At 44.4% G+C, this 27,388-nt stretch overlaps 1 protein-coding gene and 1 long non-coding RNA gene across 5 annotated transcripts in view; both read right to left on the reverse strand.

Moving 5' to 3' along the window:
• SHISA9 (shisa family member 9) overlaps nucleotides 1-27,388 on the reverse strand; it is a 287,615-nt gene that overhangs the window by 119,773 nt on the left and 140,454 nt on the right. The window lies entirely within an intron of this gene.
• Nucleotides 1-27,388, reverse strand: part of LOC106558935 — a 65,165-nt gene that overhangs the window by 2,666 nt on the left and 35,111 nt on the right. The window contains exon 5 of one of the 3 annotated variants that reach the window (XR_005360905.1): nucleotides 25,617-26,108. The exons of the other annotated variants lie outside the window; for them this stretch is intronic. This is a non-coding gene — a long non-coding RNA (uncharacterized LOC106558935). The remainder of the gene's footprint in view (nucleotides 1-25,616; nucleotides 26,109-27,388) is intronic. 3 annotated transcript variants of the gene reach the window in all.

Consider the following 27,388-nt stretch of genomic DNA (forward strand, 5'->3'; position numbering starts at 1 on the left):
TACCTGCTTCACATACAATCCTGTTACATTTACAGAATCAAAATCTTTGAGGAGAGGCAAGACTGAATCACATAGGGGTTTCTTGGAATAGAACAAGATTCCATTTCACCCATCCGGTAGGAAAGAGGCTTAAAATAGAAAACCACCTTCATGATACATAAAGCATGAATTTAAAAATAATAGTAATGACAGTTCATGTTTACTCTTGTCTTTCTATGTATCCACCACTTTGCTCAGGGCTGTACAAAAATAATCTTAGCTAATCCTCAACACTGGGAGGTATTATTTTCAGTCCCATTTTATAGATGAAGAAACTGAGGCACAGAGAGGTTCAATAAATTATCTGGTGATCTTGTAGAACAAATCTGATGTCTGAGACCACCTTCTTAACAGCACTTGCTCAACAACAAACAATGAAATCTTGGGAATCTTGTTTTGAGTATTTTTTTTAAATCACCTTCAGCCCCATTAGGGGAGAAATCAGTTACTACTAAGGAGATCGGTAATGTGGGTATCTGTTCCACTTATGCAGACCTCTTGCCTCCTGGATGTACAAAGGTTTAGCTGGGCACCATCCATTTGAGCCCAAATTCCCCAGATCCCCACAGGATGGGCAAGACCACGTGTGACTCTCTGATCACCAGCTCCCCCTCACAGGCTCAGCTGCCTGACTGGCCTCCCTGACCTGTCACACTCTCAGGAGGCCATCTCCAAGTCTCCAGAGACCCTGGATTTGTGCTACAGCTCCAGTGTCCCTCCCTCTGTTGACACAGACCCAACTAGCCATCAAAGCTGCAAAGGGACAGCTCCTCAAATGCAGCTAATTCCTCCCAGAGAAATGTGGAGCCCGTGATGCCTGCTTTTCATCCCAGTTCCCGAGCTTCACCTTTCTGGCATAATATTCATCTCTTTTGTCTCCTGCATGAAAAGCGCTCTGCGGCAGGAAGACACTGCAGCTGCTTTCACAGGACCATGCTGGTCTGGTGTGGGGAGAAAGCCCAGTTCAGACAGCCACTGCCCTCCTCGGGCTCTGTCTTCCTCGGGATTGGGAAGGCACTACATACAGAAGTGGCTGGGGTCAGGGGGCAAGGATCTACTCTGGCTGGTGGCAGAAGGTCCTGAAAATCCCACTGAGGCCCTGGGGTAGTCACATGTAGAGAGCAGCCAGGGCCACCGAGGACTCTCAGCCCTTTGGGATGTGGCTGGGAGGGCATTTTAACACTATTTTTTTTAACACATTTTAAGACTAAGTATGAGTTTCTTGAAAACTTCAATATTCTCTTCCTATGTGACCTGACAGTTGCACACCTTGATATCTACCCAAGACAGATGAAAACTCACATCCACCCAGACTTGTGGGAGAACATTCACAGCAGCATTATTCATAATATTTCCCAAATGGAAAGAGCCCAAGTGAATGCATGGAGTGGTCTTCCCATGTAACGGCACATTCTTCAGCAATAAAAGGAAATAAAATCTTGGGGTGCCTAGGTGGCTCAGTCAGTTAAGTGGCTGCCTTTGGCTCAGGTCATGATCCTGGGGTCCTGGGATCGAATCCTGCATGGGGCTCCCTGCTCAGCGGAGAGTCTGCTTCTCCCTCTCCTTCTGCTGCTCCCCTTGCTTGTGGTCTCTGGCTCTCTCTCTCTCTCTCTCTCTCTCTCTCTTTCACTCTCTGTCAAATAAATAAATAAAATCTTTTTTTTTTAAAAGAAAGAAATGAAATCTCAATGCCACCTACAACACAGATGAACCTCAGAAACAGTATGCTATGTGCAACAAGCACCAAGGGTCACGTATTGTGTGCTTCCACTGATATTGCATAGCCAGAACAGGCAAATTTATAAAAGCAGAACATAGATTGGTATTGCCTGGTGGTGGGAATGGGCACAAGAACAAGGATGTCATTGGGGTGATGACAATGTTCTGAAATTGGGTAAGCGGTGATAGTTGCACAACCCAGGAAATTTACTAAAAATCCCTGGAATTGTACACTTAAAATGGTTGAATATTATACCTCCATAAGGTTGGGGTTGTTTTCATCATCAAACATTCAGATTTTCTAAATTACTGAAGGATGCATGCATCAGACCTTGTTTTGAGGCTGCCACCATCCCTCTAGCCCTGAGAGGAGACTGAGTAAGAAGTGAGGGACATGGGTGTCTGATGCTCACAATACCTGGAAACTCAACAAACAAATAAACAAACAAATAAAATAATTATTTGATTTTTAGACCCTGACAAGTTTGTAAACATTAAATGTCTGTGGATCCAGGAGAGCCAGGTCAAAATGTGCCCCTGCACACCCACCCTCCGAATCATCGCACACATGCCTGTCACGGCTGGGAGGACATCAGTCTCGCCTGTCCCGTTTCAGAGCACTGTGGGAGGTTTTAGTCAATTCAGGACGTGGCATTTTTGGAGGAAGATAGGAAAGTAGTTAGTAGCTGTTCTCCTCCCCCTACCCCCACCCCCAGCCGGTCTCATGATATTTTCTTGTGTTAGAATCATTTGCGATGCGAGTCCTTTCAAATCATGAAAAAAATACCAAAGTTGCTTAAGGAAAAAACAAACAAACAAACAAACCAAAAAAAGAAAAGATTGGCTCAGATTCAAGATTTTCCCCAGTGGCAAAAGCAATCCCACTCTAGTGCAATCTGTTTTGTAAGTTCCTATGCTGACTTTTTTCCCATTTAGTGATACATTATAAACAACTTCCCAATGATTAATAAAGATATCTTCCCATGCGCCTTGAACTTAAGGCAGAATGCCTCATCAACTTTTCTTGCCCAACCTCCCTAAGCAGCACCTGCTCCCCCACTCCCTGTCTCCCCGTCCCCCGCCCGAATGTCCTTTCTCCTTAGCTCTGATCACCACCTAACATATCACACACACGATCCATGAGAAATGTACTCTAAGAAGTCTGGGACTCTCTCTTTTTTTGTACCAGGTGATCCCAAGTGCCTAGTGCAGCACTTGGCTTATAAATATCTGCTGAATGGGGGACCCCTGGGTGGCTCAGCAGTTTGGCACCTGCCTTCAGCCTGGAGCTTGATCCTGGAGTCCCGGCGCCCTGCGTGGAGATTGCTTCTCCCTCTACCTGTGTCTCTCTCTGTGTCTCTCATGAATAAATGAATTAAAAAATAAATAAATAAATAAATAAATATCTGCTGAATGAATGATTTGAATAAATGAAACTCGGGGTAACATAAATATAGCCAACAAGTTCAGTTCCTTACAGAAAGAAAAAAAATCAAATCAAACCAGCTTAAGTGTAGAGCACTTACTATGGGTAGGGCTACTAGGCCAGATTTGACCCCTACCCACACCACCCCTCCCCAACCTGTTTTATGGTGACTCAAGATTAAGGACTAGCTATGCCTCATACCCACCAGCACTGTCCTCTGGCAGTGGTTCCTGTTTCATATGACCTACTGGCCTTTGATTTCACCATCCACCACTTATCCTCCAACACAACATCATGAAATTTAAGATTCTTCATCATCATCTGGCCCCCACTGGCTGCCATCATTTTCCCCACTGGCTTTCATACAAGAAAAGAGCTAAATCTCAATGTCCTGTATTCCACTGAAGAACCTTCTGCCCTATGAATTCAGGATCCTGTCACCTGGCTTTATCTTGCCTGCCGAATTATGTGATCTTTGCTAAATCTGAAGTTCAGGATGCCTGGGTTACTCAGTCATTGAGCATCTGCCTTTGGCTCAGGACTGATCCCGGGATCCTGGGATCAAGTCCCACATTGGGGTCCCCGCAGGGAGCCTGCTTCTCCCTCTGCCTGTGTCTCTGCCTCTCTTTCCATGTCTCTCATGAATAAATAAATAAAAATCTTTAAAAAATAAATAAATTTGAAGTTCAACTCTGAGCATTTTATATGCACATATTATTTCATTCACTCCCTCATGCACTAAACATTTAAATAAAAATAAGACTTGCCCCTTTCAAATGCCTACCATGTGAAGCACAATTTCACTTTCAAGTGACAAAAACCAACATAAGTTAATTCAATCCAAAGAGAGAATTTATTGGTTCATGAAGCTAGAGAAGTCCAGATATGACTAGATCCAGAAATTCAAACAATATGACCAGAACTATCTCTTTCACTCCCCTATTGGTTCTGCTTCCTCTGGGCTCTCAGGAAAGTGCTATCCTGCCCGGTGAAAGCAACACCTCACAGCTTATATAGCCCTTAGCAACCACCATCTCAGAAGGATGGAATGTGTCTCTTTCTGCTATCTCTAGCCAAGGTCCCAGAGAAGTCGTGGATTGGCCCATCCAGATCACATGTCTACCTTTAAATCAATCCCTGTGGCCAGGGTACCCTGTGACCTTGCACTCTGGCCAGGCCAGCCAGAGGTCTGTCACTGTCCCTGGAGCTAGAGATTAAAGTAAACCCCGTCTGAACTGAGTGGTGCCCCGAGGCAAACAAAATTGCCCCACCTAGTTAGCACAAGGTACCATGTATACACCATCTCATCAAATCTTCACAAATAGCCTGGGTAGGTATTATTAACCGAGGCTCACAAAGCTTAAATGAGTCACCCAAAGCCACAGAGTTGGTAAGTGGCAGAAGCCAAGCTTGCTCCTAACCGGCTCAGTACTGGGCCCAGAAGATACAGAGGTAGAAAATATGCAATCCATGCAGATGGGAGACAGATGTGCCAGCCTAACATTATGATATAATATGATAACGTGTGCTATAATTCACACCAAAATTTGTAGCCAAGAGTTCTTGAATCCTCAAAACTTGGGTTCTAATTTCAGCTTAGTAGCCAAGAGTTCTTGAATCCTCAAAACTTGGGTTCTAATTTCAGCTCTGCCACTTCCTAGCTGTGTAACCTTGAACAAGTTTCTTGACCTCTCAGGCCCAATATCCTCATCTGCAAAAAATAAGGGGAAGTAGAGCTGCAGGGACAAAGACAAGGAGGCAGAGGGAGGGCAGGTCCTATAGAAATAGGGAATCCAGGATATTCAGAGGACTCAAGCCTCGGGTGAGATACGTAGTAGAAGCCAAATGATGAAGACTTTGAATGCAAGTATCATCCAAGATGGCACTCTCAATGTCAGCCAGTCCAGTGTTTTCCAACCCTGAAGCTCTGCATCTCCCACTGGGCATTGCCAAGGTTTCGGGAAGCCCAAGAGGAGCCAGAGAGCCTGTAGGGATGCAGTTTCTCAGCCCCTGGCAGTTTTCCTCAGCAGAGTAGCTCAATTCTTCCTGACAGCACAAGCACTTGGCCATGCCCAGAATGAAATTGACTGCTTAGACAGTCCAGCTCCCTTTCTGTGCTCTGTGTTCCCTCCCCAAACTCACAGCCGTCCTGCTGGCACGAGCCCAGACCTCCCTCCTCCAGAGTCTCCTCACCACCAGTCTAATTGGAAGGCTTCGGGAAGCCCCATGGGGACATCCTGCCCATCCTCCCCCTAAGCCTCTCTACAAGAAGCTTTGCAAAAATAGGAAGCAGGAGCCTGGGAGCCCAGGGAGCCCGGAAGACCCGTTGTGGTAAGAAGGGAAGAAGGAGGCTGCTGGCCAGAAATGTAGTTCAGACAGGAACACTTGGGACTGAATGGGGCCATGATGATAATGTTGCACCTCCCCCAGCCTCAGACACCTTCAATCTGCAGATGCACCATACATTCCAAAACTTTCCAAGACAACAGAAATAAAATCACTTTACTAGCTGTACTTCTAAGGTACATTTCCAAAAATGTTAATAATATGAAAAATATCTCAGCATCAAGGAGAGACAAATAAAAATATTAACTTGTACTGAGCACAGAATGTATGAATGTTCACTTTTTATAAATGTTGACTTTTATTGTTATTATATTTTCCTGATGAAGCACATCCCAGGCTTTGACCAATTTTAATCCTCTCCACAGCCCTAGGAAGTACCATTTATGCCCTTTTTATGGATAAAGACACAGAGGCTCAATTAAATTAAGTAATCTGCAATGGCACAGCCAGTAAGCTATAGAGTGGGAACTCAGATCAAGATCTGTCAGAATCAGAGCTCACATCATTTTTTAAAAATTTTATTGAGATATAATTTACATATTATGATATTCACCCATTGTATGTATACAGTTGCATGATGTTTTTAGTAAATTTATAGAATGTCCATCATTACCACCCCCCAGTTGTAGACATTTTCAGCACCCCTAAATTTCCCTCATGCCTATTTTCTGTTAAGTCTTGCTCCCATTGACCTTAGGTAACCACTAATCTACTTCCTGTTTCTACAGAGTTACCTTTCCTGGACATTCCATGTGGAATCATGCAACATGGCCAATACATCTTATTTTCTTCATCTAGCATGTTTTTGAGGATCAAAAGCAAATCTGCTAGCACTTATCAGTACTTCATTCCTTTCTCTTTTTTTTTAAAGATTTTATTTATTTATTCATGAGACACACACAGAGAGAAACAGAGAGAGAGAAAGAGAGAGAGAGAGAGGCACAGAGACACAGGCAGAGGGAGAAGCAGGCTCCATGCAGGGAACCCAACATGGGACTCAATCCTGGGACCCCGGGATCATGCCCTGGGCTGAAGGCTGTGCTAAACTGCTGAGCCACCTGGGCTACCCACTTCATTTCTTTCTTATTGCTGAATTGTATTCCACTATATGGATCTACCATATCTTGTACACCTACTCATTGATTGAAGACTTTTGGGTTGTTTCCATTTGGGGGCTGTTATGAATAATCCTTTTCTGAATATTCACAGCTGTATCTTTGTGTGAACATATGTTTTCATTTCTCTTGAGTAAGTTCCTAGGAGTGAAACTGACGGGTCATAGAGTAAGTCTACTTTTAATTTTTTAAGGCACCGCTAACCTATCTTCCAAAGCAGATGCACCATTTTACATTCCCACCCAAGCCCATACTATTAAATACTACCATGTCCTAGCTTGAAGCCAAACTGAAATCCCAACATGTCTCAGGGGTGAGCTGGGCCCCCTGGGACAGTGCTTTTCCATGAGCCTCATGCATTGGGCCTTGGTTGGGGGTTGAAGAAGAAAGCAAGAGGCTTGGACAGTCCTGAGTGAGGGAGATGGGAGAGAGCAAGAACCAGGTGCAGGGCCCCTGGTGCAATCTAGAGAAAATATGAATAGAGAAACCAAAGTCTGCGTTTTCATGAGACACTTTAGCACAAAGCCCAAAACGGATGGCTTCGGTGCTCAGAAGGTAGAGTGTATCCCAGAGTGGGGGAGAGATGACTTCCTTTCACTGCTCTGAAAGATTCAGAGTTGGCACCTTTGTGAACATCCTGAGACAGAGCCCATGATGTGGTCATGCAGGACACCAGCAGCATGAGGTACCCACAAGAGTTTCTCCAGCAGGAAACATCAGTAATGAGGCCAAAGTAGGAAAAAGAAAAAGCGGCACACACTGTGAGAAAAACACAGGCACACAAAGGTGAGAACACAATGAATCTGCTGCAACAACCCTCAGACATAATACAGGGAGACTTTACATGGGTATAAGTCCTATTTGTGTGCGTGATAAGAGCCACAAAAATGTGATCAGTCCCTGCTCCTGTGATTCCAACTTCCCCACAGGCTGGGCTCTAGTGTTCAAGAGCAGAGCTGGTTCTCACCTGAGGCCCTTCTGGTTCTGCAGATGCAACCCTGGCTTCCTTCCCATTAGCCCCTGCTTCTCCCATGCACCTGCTCGTGGAACATTAAGGACAGACACTCTGTGATCTGGAATGGGCAAGAATTCACCCCAGACACATGATTGTGTCCCCCTACATGTATCCCAAATTCCATTAATCACAGTTGAGAGAGAAAGATAAATCATTATACTCTGACCAGAAGAGGAGCTTTGAGAAGGGGGTTTACAGGCTGTCCGAGAGGATGGGCAAGGATGAGATGAAAGGCAGGAGAATGGAGGTACCAGTGGGCTCTTCCTCCACGTCTCTTGTGGGCTTAGGAGTCTACCACACTTGCATTCCTATCCTATCTCTGCCACCTAGATCAGTCATATGACTTTGGACAAGTCATGTACTCTCTTCGCCTCAGTTTCCCTGTTACCATAGGAGTAAACCACCTCTCAGGCAATTAGCAAAGGCCCTCCATCAGAGGAGAAATAAGGCATTTTTTAAAGATTAAAAGGAGTATTGTTATATGACCACACTAAATACTGGGATTGATAGAGAGAGGAATTGTTGTCTCCCTCTGCCAACCCATGATCTGTCTCTTTAAGAAGGAAAAAATCTAAAATTTGACTTAGCAATTTATTCTGTAAATTAAGATGACTTTTGGCCCAGGGGAGAATAATCATTATTTCCCCCTGAACAGTGACTGCACTGGATGCCATGTATTGATTGGGGATTAACAGGGACAAAACAAGTCATGGAGAGTGAATTCTCCCCAAACGTCAAAGGGGAATCAGTGAAGCATCATAGCAGCAGAGAAATAGGAAAGGGGGGTGGCGTCAGGAGGGAGGACAAAAGGGGGTAAATCAATTACGGCGTCACGGATGAAATGTTTCCCAAGGGCCAGCGGCAACCTGACATTGGTGTGTGATCAACTTGCCCAAGAAGGGGGCCTCATTTGGGATGGAGGGAAAACCTGTCCTCTCTCCCTCTCCTGTGCCTATTGCAGAGTAGGCAGGAATGGCTACCATGGCCACACTCTGAGAAATGACCATCTGGGCCACCAGGTGAGGCCAGAGGAACCAGGCAGAGGTGAGGACACCCAGGGCGGGTCTGACCTCTACCAAAATGGCAGCACTCAGCCTGTCGGTGGTTCCTTTAGAAGGCTGCTCCTATGGAAGCTGAGCCAGGAGCCCCGTGCTAGAAGCTTGGGGGTGCATAATAAATAGGAGGGATCACAACCGGTCACTGGTCATGGCAGATACAGTGAGAGACTGCGTCCTGGGAACAGGCACAGCCACAAGTGGGTCTCACTCAGATCTGTCGCCCCAATTTTAAGAGATTCAAATCATAAAGTCTGCAGGGAGGAGGGGGACAGGCAGGAAACATAAACCAGTAAACCGGGCCTGAACCAGGAGTGAGCACACACTGCACCTCAAGGTGCAGAACTTGGCATGGTGAGGCCGGATTCTCCGAGGGTTTCAAGAGAAGCCCAAATCTGGAATTTTCTGTAAAGTCTTTTGATTTTCAAAAGCCAGCACCTAGTTTAAAACAGATGTACACACACACACACACACACACACACACACACACACTTGGACAACCCAAACAAAACATGAATGTTGACCAGGTCTATCTGAGGACTCCAGTTTGCAATCCAGTGCTAGCCTGTGTTTCCCTTTATTTAAGGACATTTGTGCTACCTATTCTCCTAGAGTGGAAACTGCAAGAGGGCAAGAGCCAACCTGCAATCTTTGTCTCTTGGACACTCCCGAGCACAGGGTCAGGCCTGGAGTATGAATGAACCAGGCAAGCATCCATCATCACTGTGCTAGTTACACCCTCGGGGTTTTAGAGGCCAAAAAGGGCCTTGCAGACCCAAGTCCCGGTGCATCATGTTATACTAACCCAACATGGCATGCCCAGTGTCCCCCCCCACACACACACACTCAGTACTAACTGTATTCTGGTTCAATTCACAATTCACCAGGGCACATTATTAAAAACACCAATTTGCTAATGCCAGGTCCCAATCGGCCCACTTGGGAAAATATAAAAAAAAAAATTTTTAAGCCAACAGCCCAAAGCTTTGTGGACTTTTGGTAAAACTAGAAATATTTGTATTTGTGCTGGAAAGGTACTGCAGATATGTTTTGTTGTGCATGGTATTTAAAAAGACAAGCTGAATTACTAGCAAACATATAGAGGCTGGAAGAGTTGATATTAAAATCTTCATTTCTGAGTTCTCTTGAGGAATCAGCTCTGGGGACACTGAGCTCACATTGCCATGTAGTGACAAACGGCAGGAGCTGACTAGCAGCCATCCCTTAAAGGGCCATGTGCTCACTTTGCTACAGTCCCTGCTTCTCATTGGATCACACCCAGCCCCTGTCCGTGTCTAGGTTCTTGACACTGTCTTCAGGTGCCTTTTCCCATGAAAAGGTCAAGGATGGAAGGCTTAGAGGTCCACGTGGAGACCCCAGGCCCTCCAATCCCCTAGATTTTCCTCAGCCTCCAGCACAGCAGCCAGAGTGGGACTTGGAAAAGTCCCACAAGTCTAATTGTGCCCGTTACCTCACTGCTCATTCCCTTCCCTCCTTCTAGTCATGGCTGAAATGTCACCTTCTCAGTGAAGCTGGCGCTGGCCAACCTACTTATTCAAAATCACAGATGCATCCCCTCTCCAGTATGCCCTGTCTCTCACCCCTGTTTTATTTTTCTCCACTTTCTAATATATTATAAAATTTATCTGTTTGGTTTGTTACCCATCTCCCCATCCTAGAATGTCCCATTACATTAGTGAAGAGGTGTGTGCGTGCTTTGTTTACCCACTGTCTCATCACCTATAACTTTTCTGTTGAGGGTCAGAAGGTAAATATTTCAAGATTTATGGGTCATAGGGTCTCTGTCAGAATTACTCACCACTGACAGCATGGCACCAAATCAGCCACAGATGCTACGTAAACAAATAAATGTGGATGTGTTCCAATAATGCTTTATTTACAAAAACAGGCAGCTCTTGATCTGCAGGTCGGTTTGCCAACCCCGGATCTAGGACAGTGCCTGCCAGACATTAAGTACTCAATAAAGATTGCTGAATAGATTCAGAGCTTTAATGTCAGTCCCTCACATGGATACAACACTTTCTTTGAACTGTTTGTTCCTTTACTCTTCACCACCACACCAATCTCGCAGATGAAGAAACCAGCATTCCGGGAGGCAAAGGGAGCTGTCCAAGGTCACAGAGTCTGGAGGGGCAGAGCCAGGCCTATCAGAGGCGGGGATCTGTCTGCCTCCAGAACCACCCAGCCTCTGTCTACAATGCCATCCTCTCAGCACTGTGCTCCATCCTTGAAGCAGCAACTGCTACATGCACCAGGTGAACCAGAATCCACAGCTGGTCCTTGAAGAAAATCTGGACGTTCAGCCCTGTGCATCCTCCAGAAACCAAACTCAAGTCGTTTGATTTAACTCCTCATGTCACTTTCTCCGAACCTCCTTCCATTCTTGCCATGCATGCAGTGCAAGTGGCTCTGTGCTCCGCAAAGAGAAGAGGCCCCCTGTCATTTGCAGAGAACAGGACTCAGAAATTCAGAAGGCAAAGGAAAGAGCACATGGCCAGCAAGTGAGAGGGAACCAGGGGCTCCTTGGCTTAATGGAGCTGTAATGGGTCTACGGCCACGCAGAACAGCTAATCCTGAATTAGTTAAGGTATAGAACAGCAGTCATTAATTATAAGAGCTGGCATTTATGGATGCCAATTATGCAGCAGGGATTTCTTCAGTACTTTCTATACATTATATCTACATCTTGCAACAATGTGACAGCAAGTGTAGTTTTTACTCCATTTCTACAGATGAAGAAACCAAAGCTCAGAGAGGTTGTCATTTGCCCAAGATCACACAGCTCCTAAGAGTCACAGTCAGGATCTTAGCCTAGGTTTCTGTGACTCTTCAGCAACGACATTAGGAGCATATGTTCAGGTGTCATTGCACTGGGGACTTCCTCTCTCTGGGCCTCAGTTTCTTCTGTGAAATGGGGTAACAATAGTACCTAATCTGAAGGTTATTGAGAAGAATCTGCATGTAGAGCACTAAACATAGTGGCTCACACATAATAAGCATTCAGTTAATGACTCTGATTGTTAGCACTACAAGGTCTCAGGCCAGAACTAGTACTACTATCACTGCCAAAGCAAAGAAGCTCTGACCATGAGAATCACAAGGTTTCCACCATTAGGCAGGGGCAACCAGGTGAAGTAGGGTGCTTGTCTACCTTGATATTTTACTGCACCCACTTCAAAAACTCCTTTCCACCCCATCTCTAGTCACCCAGTGCTATTAAGCTGTATTCTGTATAGGAAATACCAAAGTCAAAGCCCCAGAAGACTCGATGACCAGACAATGCCACTACAATGCAAGACTGTCCACTATCTCATGGCCGATCCCATGAAGTACCTGTTTTCCGTTTGAGCTAGATGAGGTAAGAGCTCTGGGCTTCAATTTCTTCCAATATAACTCAAAAGAACAGAAGCAGATAGTTGCCAAGGGCTACCATAGGGCTCTACACAGGGATTCCCTCACTTATCCATTGTCTCAATTACTTACATGTTCATTCGCCAAATACTTAAGTGCTTTCTATGTCCTAAGCACTTACAGTACAAGACACACTCTCTGCCTTAATGGAGCTGACCATCTAGTGGGGAAGAAAGATAGTAAATGAGTAGACAAACCTATAAGTTCAAGGAGTGATACATACCTTGAATAAAAATAAAGCAGGATAAGAATATAGGGAAGAGAACAGAGGAGCTACTTTAATTTTTTTTCATTTATTTATGATAGTCACAGAGAGAGAGAGAGAGAGGCAGAGACACAGGCAGAGGGAGAAGCAGGCTCCATGCACGGGGAGCCCGACGTGGGATTCGATCCCGGGTCTCCAGGATCGCGCCCTGGGCCAAAGGCAGGCGCTAAACCGCTGCGCCACCCAGGGATCCCCAGAGGACCTACTTTAAAACAGGTGTCAGGAATGGACTCTTGGTGCAGGTGACATGAAGGGAGAGAGTCCTCTGTGAGAAGGTCTGAGGGAAGAGAGTTCTAGGTAGAAGGAAGAGCAGGTGCAAAAGCTTAAGGTAAGAACAAGCTTGGGGTCTTCATGAAAGATTAAAGGGTCAAAGAAGGCAGAAGTGAGCCAGGGAAATGGGGGTCTATGCCTGATAAGGGCTCAGGGAGTTAAGCTTCCGAGGTAACATTTGCCTTGATCCCCCCAAATTATGGTAAGACTCAAGCACCATGAACAGCCTTCAGGGTACCTACAGGGGATACCAAATGGGAGATTCCAAGTCTATCCAAACATTTTATCTGTCTGGAACAACCTTCCCCATCTTCTCAACATTTCTTAGGATTCAGCTTGGGCATCAGCCTTGTCCAGGGATCCTCCTCTGAGCCCCCCAACCGCAGTCAGGTTGGGTGCCTCCCTCTGTGTTCCCACAGAAGCCTGCATCTGTCACCTGTGGTCACAGTAGATAATTACTGCTTCTTCCATATGCCTCCCCCACTAATCTATAAGTTTCTTGAAAGCTGGGACCATACCTTATTTGTCTCTACATTTCTCACTGCATATGTCAGAGTACACAGTAGATGCTCAGTATATACTCAAACTAGCTTCCATTTATTGAACATCTACCATGAACTGGACCTATGCTTAGCACTTTCAGTACACCCTTTCATTTAATTCTCTCAACCACCCTGTGACACAGCTGATATTATTCTCATTATATAAATATGGAATCTGAGGCTCAGAGCAGTTAAGTAACTTGCTCAGAGTTACCCAGCTAATATCTCTGGAAATAGGGATTCAAGCTCAGGCGTCCCTGACTCCAGAGCTTTTACTCATGACCACCCGAACAGTGGCTCTCAATGTAAATTCTCTGGGCTCACCCAGGACCTTATGAATGGGAAACCATAGCTGTGCTCAGCAATCTGTGTTTTCATGAGCCTTCCATGGGATTCAGATGCATAGTCAAGTCTGAGAACCACTGCAGTCGTGTTTATTGTCTCACGGTATACACTCACTCACAATTTATTGAGAATTCACTATGCGCCAGATAGTATGTGGCATGCTGGGAATGCCGTGGCAAGAAAAGACCATCACCAGCTCCTGCCTGTATGGAGCTAATTGTTCGGTGTTTGTTGAAAGAATGTTATACTCTATCATACTTGGAAATCCAAGGCTAGGGCTCCGCAAAATAAAGACTGTCTGGAACACAATCTTTTTCCTTAACACATGGCAAATATTGTGCCAAAAGTCCATGTGAGCTAGAACAGTCCTAAGGAGGAATCTGGCAGTCCCCCAGCACTTTCCTTTTTTGGTTTCCCTTCTATGGCCCAATGAGGTAGCCACAGTCACATCTGAGAAGCTATACATTTGCCTCTTCTACCCATTGCTCCTTCCCCCATTAAATTAACTCTCTACAGAAGGTAGGGAGTCAACCAAATGCAGCAAAGCTGACCACTTCCTGGCATCCTTAGCTTAGCTTGAAAGCACAGAGACAAGTTGTATGTTGTGGGCTAATGGGCCTGGTTGTCCCCAAAGCAAAGATTGGAATGAAAAACCTTTCAAGGGACACCTGGGTGGCTCAGCAGTTGAGTGTCTGCCTTTGGCCCAGGCGGCATGATCCTGGAGTCCCAGGATCAAGTCCCATATCGGGCTCCCTGCATGGAGCCTGCTTCTCTCTCTACCTATGTCTCTGCCTCTGTGTGTGTCTCATGAATAAATAAATAAAATCTTTAAAAAATAATAAAGAAAAAAGAAAAACTTTTCAAGTAGATGCCTGCCAGTCTCCTAAGGAAAAGAAACATGTTCCAAATACAGGTGTGCCTGCAAGTATGGTCACAATGATTGCTCAGAGAATTCTGCTCTTCTCTCACAGTTATCTCTGAGGTCCAGGAAGTATCTGACAAATCACTGAACCCAGCAAGTTGGCTCTATCAAAACAGAGGAGGAAAACTGATCACATCTAGAGAAAGACAGAAAGGAGGAAAAGGAAGGAAAATGTGTTTACTGACTGTCTATTATGTGCCAGGCACTGTGCTAGCTGCTTTACACATATATTACCATTAATTTTCCTGACACTCTTATGCAGTTAAATTAATATCTCTTTTTTAGAAGAAGAAACCAGGACTCAGAAAGGTTAAGTGACTCTCCCAAGGACACACAGCTAGTATGCAGCCAAACTTCAATTCAATCCAGGCTGACCCTGACCACAAAGACAGGGTCTTATTGATTATATAAAATGTTATTCCCCATGACTCTCCAAACACAGTCTGCAAGCCCATTAAGAGACAGGTCCAGAAAAGTCCTTCACCAGAGAAAATATATTTCATCCTCAATTTCAAAAGTACGAATTTCACTTAATAGAGGAAGCAGCATGTGTAGTGTTGACACAAAGACAAAATGGAATTAAAGTTGTCTTTCGCTCCGACTTTGAGAAATATTCTGAGTGTTTTTCTATTTTAGGCACAGTTACAACCATAGCAGTCAAAGTGAATTAGTTTGGGGAATATATTTATTTTTTTTTCATTTTTGCCTAGTCATCTGTAAACAAGATCTATTAAAATAATTAAATGCAAATTCGGTAATTTCTGCAACATTTAACTCAAAAATAGCAGATTTTAAAAGAATGAGTATATTTAGCACAAAATTGGCTCTTAGCTTACTTTTTGTCTAATGGCCTATTTTAAAGTCATCTTCCAAGGATGGGAAGTTTAAAGTTTAGTTGCATGTTTTGTCAACTGTTTCATGCACTTCTGGGGGCGGGGGGAATGCATCTTCTACCCTCATCCCCAGTCAGAGGAGCATGTTTGGGGAATTTGTCACATTTTACCTTTTCTCCTTTCTTGTGACAATGACAATTTTTTCTTTCCCAGAATCCCTTCCGCCAACGTCCTGGCAAAGGACAAAGAGAGAATGGAAAAGTACCAAGGGGCAGGACCTGATAAGCCTTCTGGAGGAGAGGTTTGTGAATGGGCCTGCTCCTGGGGCATTCCTTTTTTGGGGTGTGGCCTGGAGCTGAGCAGACCCATGGGAGAGGCAAAGGAGAAAGGAAGCAGACAGAGGGAGGAGGGTGAGCCACACCCATTAAATCCTCTGTGCTTTCCTCTTCTGCCAGAGGAGCAAGCATCTGAGTCAGTGACAATTGCATCTGAACTGGTTTGCCCTCCCAACTATATATATCTCTGGCAGTCCTGTGTGGTGTGTAAGGAGAGGCCTGTCACAGTGGAGATGCAGAGGTTTCTGAAGGCTGCAGGGGGCAGGGCCAGGCCAAGGAAGAAAAATAGTGGAACTCCCCAGGAAATTCGCAACACACACTTGAGCTACCTGGGAAAAAAAATTCAGGGTTGAACTGGAGGAAGGACTACCCAAAGGGAAACACGATGTTCCCCAGTGGACTGGCTTTCCTGGGCTTTCTCAGATTCATAATCTGTAAGCTCCCCACCAACCCACACATGCACATGCCATACTTTGAACTGTAATAGTTAAGTCACTCTTTTCAATCTGCAGCTGGGATCCATGATGGGTAATGCTCAGTGATCCCCTCACATGTGGACCCTTCCAATCCCAAGTTTTGAATTGTATCCAGAAATAGTCATGAGGAACCACCTTTCTGCAACATTTAACATTATAAATGCTACAACCGGAGGAGAAGGCAAGATGGCAGAAGAGTAGGGGTCCTCATTTCATCTGGTCCCCCAAATTTAGCTAGATAAAACCATCCTGAACACTTATGAATTCAACTTGAGATGTATAAATTCTACAGCCAACCTGTCAATTTATGCATTACTCAGTTGATCTTGTCTAAAGCCCTGCAAGATGAGTCTTATCATTCCCACTTTACAGATGAACAGAGGCCCAGAGACAGAAAGCAATTGAACGAATATCACACAGCTAGTGACAGAGTTAGCCTTTTCTTAACCCCTTTGTTATGGACAGAAGCAGGATCAATATCAGAAGTTCCTTCTGTCTAAGTTACCTTTTCACTTGAGGCTGAAGTCAAGTTTTGGGCCAAGACCCAGAAAAAGAGGGCTCCAGCCCTCCACATTCCCCATCCCCTCCAATTCTGCTATTGCCTGCCAGATGCAGGAAACCTGAAAGTGGCATCTCCTTACAACTCAGAATTTCTACAATGGCTTTGGTGTCAAAAAGAACTAGATTCGTATTCCCATCTGTAGTATTCCTAAGTATTCATAATCTCTTCAAGCCTGGTTCTTAGAATGAAAATCAGCCTCTTTTCAACTTCCATGCATTGGTCATTATCTTCCCCTCAGAGGACAAGCACCCTACTCTCTGCCTAGGCACATTCTTTTTCTCAACCCTGAAATACAAAATGTGCTAAACTCCATTTTATTCCCATTTTCACTGGCACCACTTTATCCCAGGACACAACAAGTATCCCTTACCTATGTTACTGAAGACCCTCTGAATCTACTCTTGACTTCTTCCAATCTATCAATACCATTTTTCTGCTCTGTAGGTAATTTCCTCCAGTCTATCTTTCAATTCACTGCCTTTCTCTGAAGCTATGTCTAATCTGCTATTGAACTCTGAAAGCAAATTTTTAATTTCAATAAGGAAATTCTTGACTTTTTTTTCTTTCTTTCTTTTCCCTTCCTTCCTTCCTTCCTTCCTTCCTTCCTTCCTTCCTTCCTTCCTTCCTTCTTTATTTGAGAGAGACACAAAGAGTGAGAGAGAGATCATGAGTAGGGTGGAGGTGCAGAGAGAAAGGGATAAGTGGACTCCCCACTGAAAAGGGAGCCTGATGTGGGGCTCAATCCCAGGATCCTAAAATCATGACCTGAGCTGAAGGCAGAGGCTCAACTGATTGAGCCACTCAGGTTCCCCAGGGATTCCTGATTTCTGTACATTTTAGTTGACTTTAAAAAAAAAAAAACTTCCTAGGGGCACAGTTGGTTAAGCATCTAACTATGGATTTCAGCTCAAGTCATGATCTCAGGGTGGTAAACCAATGTGGAGCCTGCTTAAGATTCTCTCTCTCCCTCTCCCTCTCTCTCTATCCCTCCCCACCAAGCTCTCATGCTCTCTCTAAAAATAATTAATTAATTAATTAAAAATAATTCTAAAAATTTTAAATCTTCCTATCTCCTTTTAATAATATCTTTGTGCTTTCATTAGTGTCTTTCATCTTTCTTTTATCTCTTTGGCCATTTTCCAAAAACTTATTTTATAGTCTTTTCCAGATCATTCTATGGTCTCAAGTTCTTGAGATGCTACTTCTACTTATTATGCCTGTTAACTATCCTTTATATAAGATGCTAAAAAAAAATCACAATTTTTAAATTGTGAACTCATCTTCAACAGAGGTTCTTTATTCTCCAAAAGTCCTGTGGGCCAAGGAATGCAGAGGTTATCCTACAAAGAGATTTTGCTCTCTCAGGTGTTTCCTTGGCCCTATATTAGTTTATACTTTAATTCCCCATATTTGAATTTCTACCCCAGGTGGGTACATACACACATGACATGGATTCAGCCTTTTGCTTTCTCACTAGAGATCTTTTCCCAACCTTGAACCCTGAGCAGGCAATAACCTTCCTTGGACATGTGGACAGAGTTTCTCTAGCCCTTTACTAAAGGAGGAAGAATTGTAGCCTTATGTGGGGGGTACCAGTTAAAAACATGTAAATTGATTAATAATATATTGTCAGAGGGCAGGAAGGGCACATTAGTAAAATAAAAGGGATTAAGAGTACACTTATTGTGATGAGCCCAGTAACATATCGTGTAACGTGTAGAATGGAGTCATTCCAGGGTGCCTGGATGGCTCACTCAGTTAGTTGTCTGCCTTATGCTCAGGTCATGATCTCAGGGTCCTGGGATCCTTCCCCATATCAGACTCTCTGCTCATGGGGAGGCTGCTTCTCCCTCTCTGCCCTTCCTGCTCATGTGGTGTCTCTCACACACGTGCACACACACTCTCTCTCTCAAATGAATAAATAAAATCTTTAAAAAAATAATTCCATTGTATACCTGAAACTAACATAACACTATATGTTAACTGTAGTTCAGTTAAACTAAAGAAATGGTATCTGTTCTGTGAGTGCTCATGTCTAGCTAAACAAATGATCAAAAGGCAACAGGAGAGATGCCTGGGTGGCTCAGTGGTTGAGCATTTGCCTTCAGCTCAGGGTGTGATCCCAGAGTCCCGGGATCGAGTCCCAAGTCAGGCTCTTCTCCCTTTGCCTATGTTTCTGCCTCTCTCTCTCTGTGTCTCTCATGAATAAATAAATAAAATCATTTCTTAAAAAAGGCAACAGTAAACGTAGAGCTATAGAATACATACCCAACTATCCTTTGAAGAGACATGTAGAAAAGACAAATCTAATATTGAGTTTAATTAGGAAGTGTCTGGCAAAAAAATAAGCATGCAGCAGAGACTCAATAGATGAATGTACCAAAAAGAGAAATATATATATATGTATAAATTATCCCTAAATATATATAATATACATCCAATAATCTTGTATGTTTCGAAGTATGGAGAGAGCTATGCCAGTTGAATCTGCCATATTGCTAAGTATATTCCTCCCCCCATACCATAACTAACAGAATGGTATTTCTAAAACACACATCTTATCTGTTATCCTATACACACACATGAACACCCCCTCATCCCTCATACCCACTCCTGCTTACCTTCATTTAATGTCTTTCCCTCAATTAAAAGGCCAAATCTCTATCCTCATATTTCATCAAACTCATTCTCACTTTACGTTCAGCCACCCTGGCCTTTCCCAAACAAACAGGTCTCAGACAGACCATCCCACTTTGGGGATCATGCATAAGCTGTTCCCTCTGCCTATAATATCCTTCCATCCTCTCCCTCAACCCCCACCCCTAGTTAATTTCTCTCCATTCTTTAGATCTCAATTAGAACATGACTCCCACAGAGAAAGCTTCAAGGCCCCAAACTAGGTCAGGTCATTTGGTTATGTGTTCATGCAATACCCTGAACATCTTCATAGCACTTACCACAATTGTTATTTTAATCGCATAAAGAGTAGTTTAATCTTTGTCTTTCCCACTGGACTGTGACCTCCGGAAAGAGGAACCCATCTGGATTGTGCTCTGCTGACTTCCCACTGTCTAGCACAATAAAAATTTGCTACATAAATATGAGCACCCTGGCACCAGCCCTCCCTATCACCCTTGCTAACATGCACCTGAGCTCCCTGCATTTTCCCACAAGCCCCTTCTGAAGCAAGAACACTGTTGTCTGGGAGGCTTATTCACCACATGATCAAAATTTCCTTCTAAGCAGCAGGGGGTCATTGAGTTCATGGGAACTTATTTCCACAAAGCAACAGCCGCTTCCTTAGTTGTCTGTTTTCAAAAAGAAGCAGCAGAATGAGTCTTGCTGGGTTTGTTTGATGGATATGTTTATGCAGGTTTGGTCTTGGGTCTGCCCTACTCTGTGAATTTGGGTCACCTGGTCTTTTCTGGGCCTCGGTTTCCTTGTTTTTAAAACCAAGGGGCTGGCCCAGATAATCCACAAGAAACTGTTCTGCTTTTTTTTGAGAAAGCTGATAGCATGAATAACCTTATTGCAAAAGGCCAGAAGAATTTTGTAGCTTTGCTCCTCCTCTAATACTTACCACCAATGTGAGCTTGAGTAAGGTGTTGAGCTCCCTACTTGGGTTCCTGTATCTAAACCAGAGTTAATTACAAGCGCTAAGTCCCTCCTGATTTGCCACCAGATTGTATCCAGCTTGGTGTGATGGGTGCCATTGGTGCCCCGCCCAGATTCCCTTCACCAAGAGGGGCCCCACTCCCAGATGCTGTGAACAGTGATTGCTAATGATTCCCAGCCACCCTCTTCTATGGAAAACTGGCTCCAACTGAACAGGAGTTGCCTGATCAGAGAGGTTACATGCCCCTTGGGGCTACCCACATTCAACGACTGAGTAACACATGAGCAGAGAAGACCAGACCCTTTGCTTTAAAGGGGGACCAGCTCTGAGATACAAGTGATGCTGCAGAGCTTCCCATGCAGGCAGGCTGAAGACCAGCTGAGACCACTACACTCTCGCTGAGCTCCTTCCCCTGAACTATTTGCTTTTCTTGCCACCCTTCTCCAGAAAGTATCCCTCAATAAATCACCTGGGCAAGAATCCCCATCCCAGACTCTGCTTCTAGGGAAGCCACCTAAGACACAAACAGAAGTACTCTGACCTTGCATACATCATCTCATGTAATGCCTACAGTAATCCTCAGAATAACCCACTTGTAAGACCATCATATCAAAGCATGAGGCCAAAAGAGAGACTGAACGACTTATCCAAGGCTAAAATTTATCCAAATCTTAGCATGTCCCTGTTCCCTCACCAGACCATTGGAGTAGCAGCATGAGGCCCAGTGGAGGCAAGGAGAGATAGAGAAGGAGAAATGGCATCTACTTCTCAGGTTACTCCTTTGCCAGCCAACAGGTGCCCACCTCCTCCTCCCTGCAACAGGCTGTTTGCCCCTGAATCTCTCAATGCTGAGAAAACTCAGGTTCATTTGGCACATCGGTTCTGAATCAGGTACACACATGCTTGACAGGGTTGGTAGGGAGGTAAAGCTCTGGGCAAAACTGGTGGAGCAATCCACTACAAATGTTGGCCCAAACCTATTTCTGTGTCAAGAGGAGGTGAAGAAGGTGATGCGCTCTCTCAGTAAGGGAAAGTTTTCTCTAAAATGTACACCTCGAGAACCTCTGCACAAGATAACATTTCCATCTTTTCTTTATTCCCATTTTATTGAAGGAATGTCTTTTAAGAAACAGACTTCAGCCCCTTGCCCATCCATCCACACATACACAAATGACCACTGCAGAGAATAGTTTTGATCACCTTCTCAAGTGTCCATTCTCCTTTCTCCTTTTGATCTTACCCTGCTTCTCATTTGGGGAATTCACCTACCCTCCAATCTTGGCCACATGGTTTTGGCAGAGTGATCTTTCCCTCAGTTCCAAGGATTGCTCTTCATACCATCCTTCATTCAGGGAACAGCATGTGGCCTAATTTAGGCCAGTGAAAAAGAGAAGACCCAGGACTCCAGTAGGAGTTATTCTCTCTTCTCTGAATGGTGTGGGCTAAAGATGGAAAGTCTGCAGCTATTGTAGCCATTTGGGGACCAGGAGAAGAGAATCCAGAGTTCTTGATGACCTACAAAGAGGTGCTGCAAGGATGGGTCTATTATCATGGAAAGACAAAGTAAGAGGAAATCTGGTCTTTAAATGGTTAGATCAAGCCCCACCTGAACTGAGATCATCTCTTGATTTTCCTGTTGCTTTAGTCACTAAATTTAGTCACTAGGTTGCATTAATTTTTAAACCACAGTGATGTGTGTGTGTGTGTGTGGGGGTGTTGTTTTGGGTTTTTTGCATACAATGGAAAAAGTCTTCAAATCTGAGAGGTCTCCATTCTGCATGTTCTCAAGGGAGTTAAACACTTCTGTTTAATACCTCACTTGTGTTTCACTGAATTCACCCCTCCAGAATCCCCTTTCCTTTTTTATCTCCCCACCAGGATTTTCCATTGTTCTCACTGTTGTTGCCTTGACAATTACCTAATGAGCCGTCAGTGATTCCTAAGTGTGGCAAAACGTTGAAAAGATACTTAGTGCAGTCCCTGTTCCAACTCATAATTTTGATTCTGAACGTAGTTTATGGGCAGGAAACTGTTCCTGCCCCCCACCCCCACCCCACCATTTGCTAATTGATCCTATTGAGAGGTTGAAGCCATCTCATATGCTGAGTTGAGAAAAATTCTGAAATCAGATCCTGCTGGGAAGAAATGCTGTGATTATCTGGTGATATACATCATAGAGGTACGAATTAGGAGCAGGGGGCTGGGAGAAGGGGCACTAACTGACCACCTTGGATCCAAACCAACTCTTTAAGGCCTGCCACAATGTCTAACTCTCCTTGCAGCCTAAATAATTCATATTGCAATTTCAGTCCAGCTCTCCTTAGACTATTCACAGTGGCCATGAGGACTGGGTTGTCAGCCTCATCTGACCCTGTTACGTTTATGATAAAGAGTGCTCTAAAGTTGCCTTACCCATCTCTCCCTCTCCCCAGTGCTAAATGATCCTTTCCCACAGTTTTGGATCTAAATCTAGACAAGGCACTCCCTCTCCATGACTTGCAAAGCCCAGACTGCTAGCAGGCTCGACCTCTGGGGCTCACATTCCCTGTCCATTCTTGGATATACCAAAAGCTTCCTGAACTAAATCTAAGGAGACTAGGAATGGTTTAGAAAACTCCAGTCCTTCATCACGTTGCAACTCCCTTCTTTCACAGAACATCCATTTTATGTTTCCACTACATGGCCAAAGCTGGACATGAATCAGTCACTGCAGAGCACTAACCGGGATTCTGGTACATGACAACTAGAGAAAAGGAGGCTCCCCGCATCTGAATACACCATGTCCCTGACCTTGTCCCACCTGCTCTCTTCGGAAATTTCCTCAATGTCCACGGGCTTAGTGAGACTGTAAGTTGTCACGTCTTCCCTATCTCTGTCCTGCCAAGGGGCAGACATAAGATCCAAGCTAGACCAATTGGGTTCTTCCTGGAACTTCATCTCTCAACTGGAAGGAGACGAGGTTGAGATAAAGGCAGAGCTGACCACATGGTGGTCAAGACTGTCCAGTTGTCCTACCTTCCACAAACCTGGAGTTGCCCTGGCTCCTGGCTCCTTAGCCTTCCCTTTCCTCACCCATCCGATGTATTCTCATTTCACTTCAGCCAGCCAAGGCTGAGTTCCACTGCTTGCATCGACAAACAGTAATGGGTAGTGTTAACACTCCAAGAAGGTGTTTCTCAGATTTTTTAAAACCTTAATGATATATTAAAAAAAAGAAAGCAAACATTTTCACACTTGTGCTGCTGGCAGTACAGAAGAGTTTGGGCCTAGAAATCAATGGCACAGATTTCTCCAGATGTAAACCAAATTGTGTCATGATAACACGATCTTTGTCAAGGAACCACAGTAACCTGAAATTACTTTTGTGATGTTGATCTAATGTCTCATTAAAATTAGGCAAGTCAAGGGGAATGTTGTCCAACTGACCCAACATGGTCAGGAGAAAATGGATTTTGGTGGGCCAGGGTACTGCTTACGGGGTGTCATGATTGACACAAACACAATCGTTACAGCACTTTTGCAAAAAAAAAAAAAAAAAAGTATATTTTGCTAATTGCACAGTGCAAATCACTTAACAGTAGAATAGTTTTCACATTGTCATTCTTCAAGGCCTATCTTTTTCTCTGTGCTCCTTTAGTTCATCACCCCAGAATGCCGATCATCATCATAACGACAATATGCAGCAAAGCTTACAATGAGACACGGTGCTGAGTACCTGAATTCCTGGAACTCTTCCTCACCAGACCCCACGAGGCAGGATCTATCAGCAACCAAGTTTTCCAGATGAGAAAACGGAAGCTTATCGAGAAGTAATTCCTAGTGTGCAAAGCATTGTAAGGCACACAGCTGGGATCCAGACCCTATACCCTCAACAACCACATCATGGCATTTATTCAGTGTCTTCGACATGCCAGGCACTGCACTAGGCATTTACAGAGGTTCTGTGTCACATTGAATCCTCACCCCGATCATCAGATGTAGGTTTTATTATCTCCATTTTATAGAGGATGAAGCTGAGGCTCAGAGAGGTTAAGTAACTTGTACAATGTCACACAAGCCATCTGGCTCCTGCACTCTCCCAGCTCTTAACCACTCTGTTTATGCCTCCTGTAGAGAAGGTCAGACATGCCCTTCCCTTTGACCCCTTAATTAATTTCAAAAGTATTTTCAAATTTGAGCAGTCCCCAGCTCCAGCGTCTGGTATTGGGCCTCACATCCTTTAGAATTTCCATCACTGACTTGCTACAAGACTAGATGACTTGATGTATAATCTGTCAAACACTTAGAACAGTGTCTGACACACAGTAAATGCTACACACACATTTCCTATCTTACTTTCTCATCATTGTTACTATTTGAGAGAATCAAACAAGCACCTGTTTTCATTTCAACCATTTATGTGTTCATTACAACTATTATAGTTTTATTGAATAAAGCCAGTTCCGGGGGATTTTTATTGCTTAGGTTTCTATTCATCCTCCTTGGCTTCTTTTCACTTGTTTTTGCCACATTTTTATGATTGTGATGGAATTTCTTGTGTGTCCTTACAAGTAATCAAAACAGAGGGATATATATGTATCTGGCTTTTCTTTAATGTAAACTGGACTTCCGCCTCCCAATTAACCCAAATTAACTAAGACTGGCTGTAATTAGAAGTGGTAACAGTGGGGACGAGAGAGCTGTGATATCAAAGCACACCTTCCCTTTAGGGTCTCCTTCCAAGTCTTTTTGTTTGGTGTCCACCTGAGGCTGGCATGCCTCACCCATTTCTCCCAGCCACTCCCACCTTCAAAAGATTTGTATTGAGCACCTACCTTTCGCCAAGCTAGGGAGGGCTACCATTTTTCCTTTGGGCAAAGGAAGTGTTAGTAGAGGCATTGGGAGGGTTTTCTCAACCCCTGCAGGTCTCAGAACTGCCCTGTACACATGAAAATGGGCCTCGGGGGGTCATTTTTATACTAAGCAAGTCCCACTTGCTTCCCAGCCATTCCTGATTGCACCAAAGATGATCACCTGATCCAAGCTGGGCCAATCAGATTCTCCCTGGAGAAAATTTGAAATTGGCAGCAAGAGACCTTCCTTGGTCCGGGCTTGCAGTTGAACTAAGGGGTCAAGTAAATGTGGGGGGTCCAGAATTCGATTTTGAGATGGTCATCTTTTGCCATGTGGATAAGGTAGACAAAGCTGGTCTACACAGGAGGGGGAAATTGAGAAAATGAGAGGAAGCAGAAAGAGAGGAGAAAGAGAGAGACAGACGTCTAAGATCTGAAGCTGTTTCCGCAGAGAGAGGACAGACCACTCACCTTCTCCCTGGCCCTGGTGCCTGGCGAAGCTGGGCTGTCCTCCTGGCCCTGGAGTCTGTGAGATATCCCTGGGGCTTTCCAATAAAGGATCCTGTTTTGCTTTATCTAGCTTGAGTGGGTTTCTCCTTATTGCTTCAAAACCAGTGTGGCCAAGGCAAACTGTCACTGACACCAAGAACTAATGCATGCTCCTCTGATTTTTCATTCATAGAAAAGACCCTAACAGTGGTTTCATCATTAATTCCACAAATATTTGCTGAGGACCTACTATGTGCTGGTGGCATGATGGGTGTATATGATTAGGAGTGTAGTACCGAACACACTAGAGACAGCTATGACTCTGTGGAGTTGATACTTCTTGGGAAAGAAGAGAGAGAAAGTAAGGAAACCAATTATTCCAACATGCTGTTGCTGATGCTACATGATGAATCTTCAAGACGCCCATCCAGCCTTCTGTGGGAGCAACAGGTGGGTCTTGGAGCTGCAGGGAGGCTGTGGGAAGAGAAGGGAGATGTGGAGAAAGGACTGGATGAGGGCCTGCAAACTGGACTTCAGCCTCGACTCAATTATTTATAAGCTGTTGACCTTGAAACTGGACAAACCTCTCTGTTGTTCCATACCTCTGAAACAGCAGAGGGGTGAGTATGTGTGTGTGCTGGGGGGGGGCGGGGGGAGTCAACTAGAAGGTAATGAGGTTAATGAATTGTATGATATGTAATTTATACCCTAATGCCTCACAGAGAGGTGCCTGGATTTGGAGTGTTTGCGGGGCCAAAGTAGCATCTTAGAAAGAACACAAAGATCTAAAGCTAGACCAGCGGTTCTTGGTGGGGATGATTTTAACTCCCAGGGGATAGTGGCAATGTCTGGAGACATTTTTGGTTGTCACACCTGGGGGGCAGGGCACTACTGGTATCTAATGGGTAGAAGCCAAGGATGTTGCCAAACAACGCACAGGGCAGCAGCCTCCCCCCAACACTGAATGGTCTGGCCCAAAATGTCAATAGCACTGAGGTTGAGAAATGCTATGTTAAGCAAATCCTGATTGTGCCTTACGAACTGTGTGACCTTTGGTAGTGTGATTTTTCCTCATACCTTATTTTGTCTTCTATAAGGTAGGAATCGATAATATCTTCAGCATTGAGCTTTTATGAGGGTCAAAAGATAATGCATACAAAGTGCCTTGCACAGACAAAACCATATATATATATATATATATATATATATATATATATATATATATATATTTTTTTTTTTTTTTTTTTTTTTACTGAATGGGCTATTCTGCTCATCCATGGCTGCATGTTCAGCACCAGAAGGATCCTGTGGGGGAGTTCACACCCTTAGCTGATGCTCCTTCCAGCCCAGCCTAGAGTTTTTTTATGGTTAGAGCCCTTCAGCCCATCTTCCTGTCTCTTGCAAGCAGTGGGCACAGCAGAGCACATCGGATTCAAAAGGCCTTTCTAAAGGTTCAGGCCCTGAGGATGTGCTCAAGATCTGTTGGCTTTAGAATCTGAATGGCCAGACAAGTGTCTCTGCCATCCAGGCCCTCAGTCTCCAGAAGGGCCAACACCAGGTGCTGGAGATGAGAACACAGTGAATGATGGAAACTTCTCAAGTATGTAATTAGGAGGCATGTTGACTTCATTACACCATCTAGGCAGATGACCAGGAAATTTCGACACTCTTGCTCTGCTTTCTCAGTGGTCCTGCCCGCCTCCCATGTGGCTTAGGGAGTCAAGCCTCATGCCCAACTACGGGCTTTGCTAACC

This window comes from Canis lupus, chromosome 6, assembly GCF_011100685.1.
Source record: "Canis lupus familiaris isolate Mischka breed German Shepherd chromosome 6, alternate assembly UU_Cfam_GSD_1.0, whole genome shotgun sequence".
NCBI classification, from domain to species: domain Eukaryota; kingdom Metazoa; phylum Chordata; class Mammalia; order Carnivora; family Canidae; genus Canis; species Canis lupus.